This window comes from Nanorana parkeri, unplaced genomic scaffold (assembly GCF_000935625.1).
Source record: "Nanorana parkeri isolate BGI_ZX_2015 unplaced genomic scaffold, ASM93562v1 scaffold182, whole genome shotgun sequence".
Taxonomy (NCBI): domain Eukaryota; kingdom Metazoa; phylum Chordata; class Amphibia; order Anura; family Dicroglossidae; genus Nanorana; species Nanorana parkeri.
The window spans coordinates 605,910-612,185 of NW_017306450.1; positions in this window are offsets into that span (position 1 = coordinate 605,910).

Genomic DNA, 6,276 nt, shown 5'->3' on the forward strand with positions numbered 1-6,276 from the left:
CTAAGAGTGCACTTACCCTTAATCAAGCCAGTTGTTTTCTATTACAGTTTTAATTCCACTTCTACAGAGTCCTCACACTCACATGCCCACAAACAAGAAAAAAAACAATATATATAAAAAAGTCTTGTTTTACAATACAATATTTCTATACAGCAGAAGCATAGCAGATAGACCCAGTCTTTGACCCCCCAGTTACATAATGAAAGGGGGCAGTTGATAAAGCTTATATGCCTACTACAGGGTGACACACACAGATATAATTATGCAATATATGGTGCATGAATAACTGCAATGGCAGCTCAGTGTTGGCATCACCACCACCTGCACAGTCTGGCGATTTTGATTCCGTTTTATATTCCTCTCTATTGATATTAATAACAATAACCCAGTGCCACCCCCTCCCCCCTTTCCTTTTACTTTCTTAAAGGCAATAATCGATAGATTGCCCAACATGCATGGAATAGTAAATGTGCGTGTCAAGTATAGAATATTGCTTAGGGGTCTGACCACTCTTTTTGTACAGTTAACTTAACACTTTATACACAAAAGCCCCAACAAGAAGTGATCGGTGTGCATTTGTGTTTTGTTCCATTAGTCATCAGCATGATATCCTTTTCTAATTGTTTTACTTTAGCCCTTCACTGAGATTCTTTCCAGAAAGTGGGTAAGAAAAAAAGTATGACTGGACACTTATGAGTTCATTTATAAAAGTTATGCCTGGCGTATAGTCGTGCAGATGCCGTTCACGCGGCACTAGTGCCCCTAGATGGCGCTGACAAGCATAGGAATTTCCTATAAGTGAAACCCATACAGTAAGCATCTACTACCAGTTTGTGTGCTAATATCTATATGACAAATGAAATGAAAACACAGGTTTGTAACAAAACACATATTTCTACAGTAAGAACAGTGTCATGTAAATATAAAATGTGGTTGGTAATGTACCTTTAAGCTCAACTACTGTCAAATATCCTAATAAAAAAGACATTTGTGCAAAAAAGGACACATTTATTATATATTTGCAGATCTTGTCTTATATTCAGCCACTTGTGTCTGGTTTTTAATAATCCAAATAACAGCCTATGGGATTTTTGTGGTTAATCATCAGTATATTGGGATCATGAAAAATAAAAGCTAATGTGCATTAAATATTTAAATCTCACTCCTGGCTCCTTTTTTGTTTAAATATTTTTCAGTATTAAAACAAAATGGAAACAAATACAAAAATATCAAAGGAAAGCAACTTTTGCTTTTATTTCTTTTTTCATTTAGTAAAGAAAAATCAATTTTTCTGTACAGTCTCTACAAATTACTTAGTTATCGAAGTTCTACAGAGACAACAAACAAAGCAAAGCTGAAATGTAGATAACTCATCTTGTGGTATACGCTCTCTATGTTAACAAGAAAAATAAAGCTTGTAAACATAAGCAATGCAACTGTGATGGACACAGACCACAAATGTAACTACTATTTTAGGCAGAAGACACATTTATTGTTATAAGGTTGTTTATCAACTCAAAAAGGCATAAAAGGACATGTAGACTATAACTTTACAGTTTACAAAAAAAGTTATACCTAGCAATAGATGAGACTATCATGGTTTTTAGTAGGGATGCACAGATACTTTTCGAGTACCAGTGCAGATACTTGGCATTTTCATGAGAACTACCAGGGTTGCAGCGGTTGCAGCTGGGACCTGGCTCTGGCACTCCACCACTGTCCTGAAATCATTAGTCTGTATTGTTTTAGAAAAACTGTCACATGACACTAAACAAAAATGTATCAGTACTCGTACTTGTAAGTACTCGGTAAGTACTTGTAAGTACTCGCAAAACTGGTATCTGCGCATCCCTTTATTTATATTTATAAAAACTAAATCCTACATTAAAACAGAGATGTACAAATCCCAGGAGCTCCGTGTGCTCCTTACAAATGAAAGCTGCCTCCTAATTTTTGAATTTTTCTCTAGTCTAGTCTTGGAGCTCAAAAGTATCGGTACATGTACTCGTACTTGTACCGAGTACTGTACTTGGTATCTGTGCAACCCTAGTTTTTAGGAAGAGGCAGCTTCTGTAAATGTAAACATGTTTATATATTGTGGTCCCCAAGTGTCAGTGTAACTTGTTAGGGTTGTCAAGTGGTTACATCACCACTGTTTTGGGACCTGACATCAAATTAAGTGTATTGAAAGCCAAAACTTATATTCAGCTGGACTGTGAAGGTTCTTATTATTATTATAGAGGATTTATATAGCGCCAACAGTTTGCGCAGCGCTTTACAATATAGGGCAGACATTACAATCACAATACAATTCAAGACAAGATGGTAAGGAGGGCCCTGCCCCTGAGGGCTTACAATCTAAAAGGGAGGGGGAAGTGATACATGAGGAGGGAGCTGCGTGGGGATGAATTGTTTGAGAACGTGATAGTCGAGCGGTTAGGTTGAGGTGGGATAGGTTTCCCTGAAGAGATGAGTCTTTAGGGATCGCCTAAAGGCAGTCAAGGTGGGCGACAGGCGGACAGGTTGGGGTAAAGAATTCCAGAGGATGGGAGAGACTCTAGAGAAAAGCCTTGGGGGACCCCTACAGAAAGAGCAAGAGGAGGGGAGGATTTAGAATTGTAGGTGATGCTGAATAGGTAAGAAGAGAACCATGAGAGAGCAGAGTCTTGTAGTCGAAGTGACTGGAGTTTTTTGAGGAGGAGCAGGATGTCAACAGTGTCAAAAGCAGCAGAAAGGTCTAATAGCAAAAGTAGGGAATAGTGGCCTTTGTTTTTAGCAGTGAGTAGGTCATTAGTGAGTTTTAGGAGGGTGGTTTCAGTGGAGTGTTGGGGGCGAAAGCCAGATTGTAAGGGGTCAAGAAGGTTGTGATCAGCTAGGTGGCGACTTAGGCAGCTGTAGATGAGGCGTTCTAGGAGTTTGGAGGTGAATGGGAGTAAGGAGATAGGTCTGAGATTATTGAGGTCGGTAGGGTCCATTGAGAGTTTTTTGGGTATTGGGGTGACCAGGGCATGCTTCAGAGGGGAGGGAAAGATTCCAGTACAGAGTGAGATATTGAAAATGTGAGTAAGAGAGTGTAGGATAGAGTATGAGGGTGACCAAAGTAGCAGTGAAGGAACAGGGTCCAGGGGGCAAGTGGTCAGGTGGGTGTATTTAACCAGGTCAAGGTATAGCTAGTCCTGGTTAGTTATATTCATCTGGACTGTGACGGTTCTCATTTATCCAGGTCATGGTATAGCTAGTAGTGGTTAGTTATATTTTCACCAGGTCAGGTGCAAGACTTTTCCCAATCAGGGCTTAGTACTCTGTTAGAGCCATGATTGGGCAAAGTCATGATGACTTTGCCCAATCATGGCTCACCTGTCAGATGACGTCAAATTACACAATTGTTCATGTTTTGCCGGAATCTGTCAAAATTACATTATGTGGCGGGAGTCCGTGGGGAGAGGACAGGACGGCGGTAGTCGTTTTAAAAATAAATTATTTCTATTTATTCTTTATTGCTTTATTTTATATTTAGTCTCGTTGTCGTCGTGGACAACGCTGGACGCTGTGATTGACGATGGATTACGCCGGTGGATCCATTTTTTGTTTTTAAAAAATAAACGACTTGTCAAAAACATGTTTTTTTCCAAATAAAGGATTTGATCAAAAGACTGGACTTTTTAATAACTATTTTATTTAACCCTTTAGTGAATGGGTAGGGGTACAAGTACCCCTTACTCATTCATAAGTGGGGCGCATCTAGGTGCCCCCTTAATTAACCTCTTGCCGTCCGCCCGTAGTAGAAAAACGGACGGACGGCACTGCTGCATCTGCGGGTTATCGTACAGATGTGCCACTTTAAAGGCAGTTTTTGATATTTGAAGGAATTTTTTAAGTGATGTTAAAATCACTGCTCCTTTAAAAAGTTTTTTTTTTTTTTTTCATTGATTCCTGTCCCCTAGGGCAGTACCCAAAACCCCACCTTTTATGGCCAATAACTTGCATATAAGCCCTCTTAAAGGGGACAATCGTTTTTGAAAGTTCTACCCCCATTGACTTGCATTGAGTTCGAGTTCGAATTCAAACTTTTCGGACGTTTGAATGTTCGAATACGAACCGAACACGGGCCTGTTCGGCCCATCACTAATAGTGAGTCACATAGCAAGAAACAAGATGTTCCACATCATAAGAGCATTGGGCAAACCATTATTTACACAGGCTTTAAAGCTTAACTCCAGTTTAAAAAAAAGAAATAGGTAACCCTTGCAGTAAGGTTAGCCTCACTGCAAGGGTTAACTGCTTGTTTTTGTCTAGGGTAGTCTGTAAAGCACCTCCACTTACCTGATCCCCACTCCCGCTGACTCCAACCAAGACCAGCGGCCAATAGCTCTGTCCATAGAGGGTAGGCCAGAAAGCATGTATCAGTTCAGAAGACCCTGTAACCACTCTAAGCACATTAAGTTAAACATAGCAGGTAAATGTACTCACATACTGATAAATCAATAATTCCCTTTCTCTTAACTTCCCTACCCCGGGAAAAGGGTAGCTTTGCATGATCTGCAAAATCATTTATTGACTATTGCACAAGGCTTCTCCGGCTGCTGCCAGGACCTTGGTTGACGTCAGGGCCAGGGAGGAGATGGGAATGCATTGCACACACAGCCACTGACACTCCCGGATGTGATGAATAAAAATGTAAGTCCTGCTTTCTGCACATCAGGAGAATGAAATGAATAAAATATTAGCACATTGACTTACCTCAGGTGAGTACATTTACCTGCTCCTTGCTTAACTTGATGAGCATGAGGTGGTGGCAGGGATTCTTTACCCAGAATTATTCACACAGCAATTTCTTTGCCAACCTACAAACTGTTCTCTCAGGTTGACATCTTGTCAACTTCTACAACCCATAAGGTACCTTTTGCAATATACGTTTTAGTTTAGGTAGCACACAAAGGAGAAAGCAGTGTTGCTTTAAACCACATAGTTAAAGTGGTAATGATTTGCTATGTTATAGGGAATATTTAGTTAATGTTATTTGTGCGTAAGCAGTACCCTGAAAAATCTACCTTTTGTATGAAGGGTGGGTGCCTACCCACTTCTGTGCCTACAGACTCAGAGCTGTATATCTGAAGTGTGAGATCCAAAGCACTACAGCCTCTGATTGACAGTCCTATAGGACTGGAGTGAGATTTGGTAATGCCACTACTTTGATCCTTACTGTTGTTCTTGCTGGCGGCTCTGATATGAGGACGCAAAACCCTGCCTCTACCAAAATGGCCCCCTCCACGTGGAGTATGCAACACAGGCATGTATACAGTAATGGGGAAAGATCAACTGCAGGGAGACCACAGGCAATACTGATGCCTGGTCATTTGCCCCCTGCCATAGCTTCAAGAGTTCGGTTCCTCTTTAAGTCCATTTAAGCTCTATAAAATTGGTCAATCAGACACATTTGAAGAAACCCCATACTTCCATGGAACCCTGGTTGAGAATGGGTGGTCTAGAGGAATTGGAATAAGGTGAAGCACCTTATTCCTCATACATGCAGGATTCCTCCATTTAGCTGCCTCACTTCGCTGCCCTACCAGTCGCAGCTCTCTGACATTATCATGTACATTGCAGGACCAGTGGTCTTGTGCGAACAGGGACGTGGTTTGTTCGGTGCTGTGTGTGTCAATGGACGCACACAGCACAGATCAATTCCTGGCTGGGAGCGTGCACGCAGGGGTGTCTCCTTTGTGACCTGCTAGGCAAAGGAGACACCCATAAACAGGAAGGGAGGGGCCACGGGACATCGAGTGACTAGTCACCACCTCCAAACACTTACCTATACTCCATGTTCACCGCTGCTAGCTCCCAGACAATCTGCAATGTGTCCACGAAGTTCCAGGTTAAGAGGAGGGATCCCAAGGCCACTGAGGGCAGGGCAGCGATGTTCCGCTGCACCTGGCTGTCAAGATACTGTGAGGAGGTGGAAACAGGGGCGTGGCTTGTTGAGTGCTATGTGTGTCAATGGACGCACACAGCACAGCTCAATTCCTGTCTGGGAGCGTGCACGCACGGTGTCTCCTTTGCGACCTGCAAGGCAAAGGAGACACCCGTAAAACGGGAGGGGAGGGACTGTGGTACATCAAGTTAAAAAAAATTAATGAAATGGGAAGAAAAAATAAGTTACACAAGTACAAGCAGATCTCCTCTGACGAGAAAAACGAGGGTTTAATATCACTTTAATCCTTGTAGGGACAAGGGTGACCCACTGAAAGGGCAACTTTGTCACCAGGCCAGAGTTCA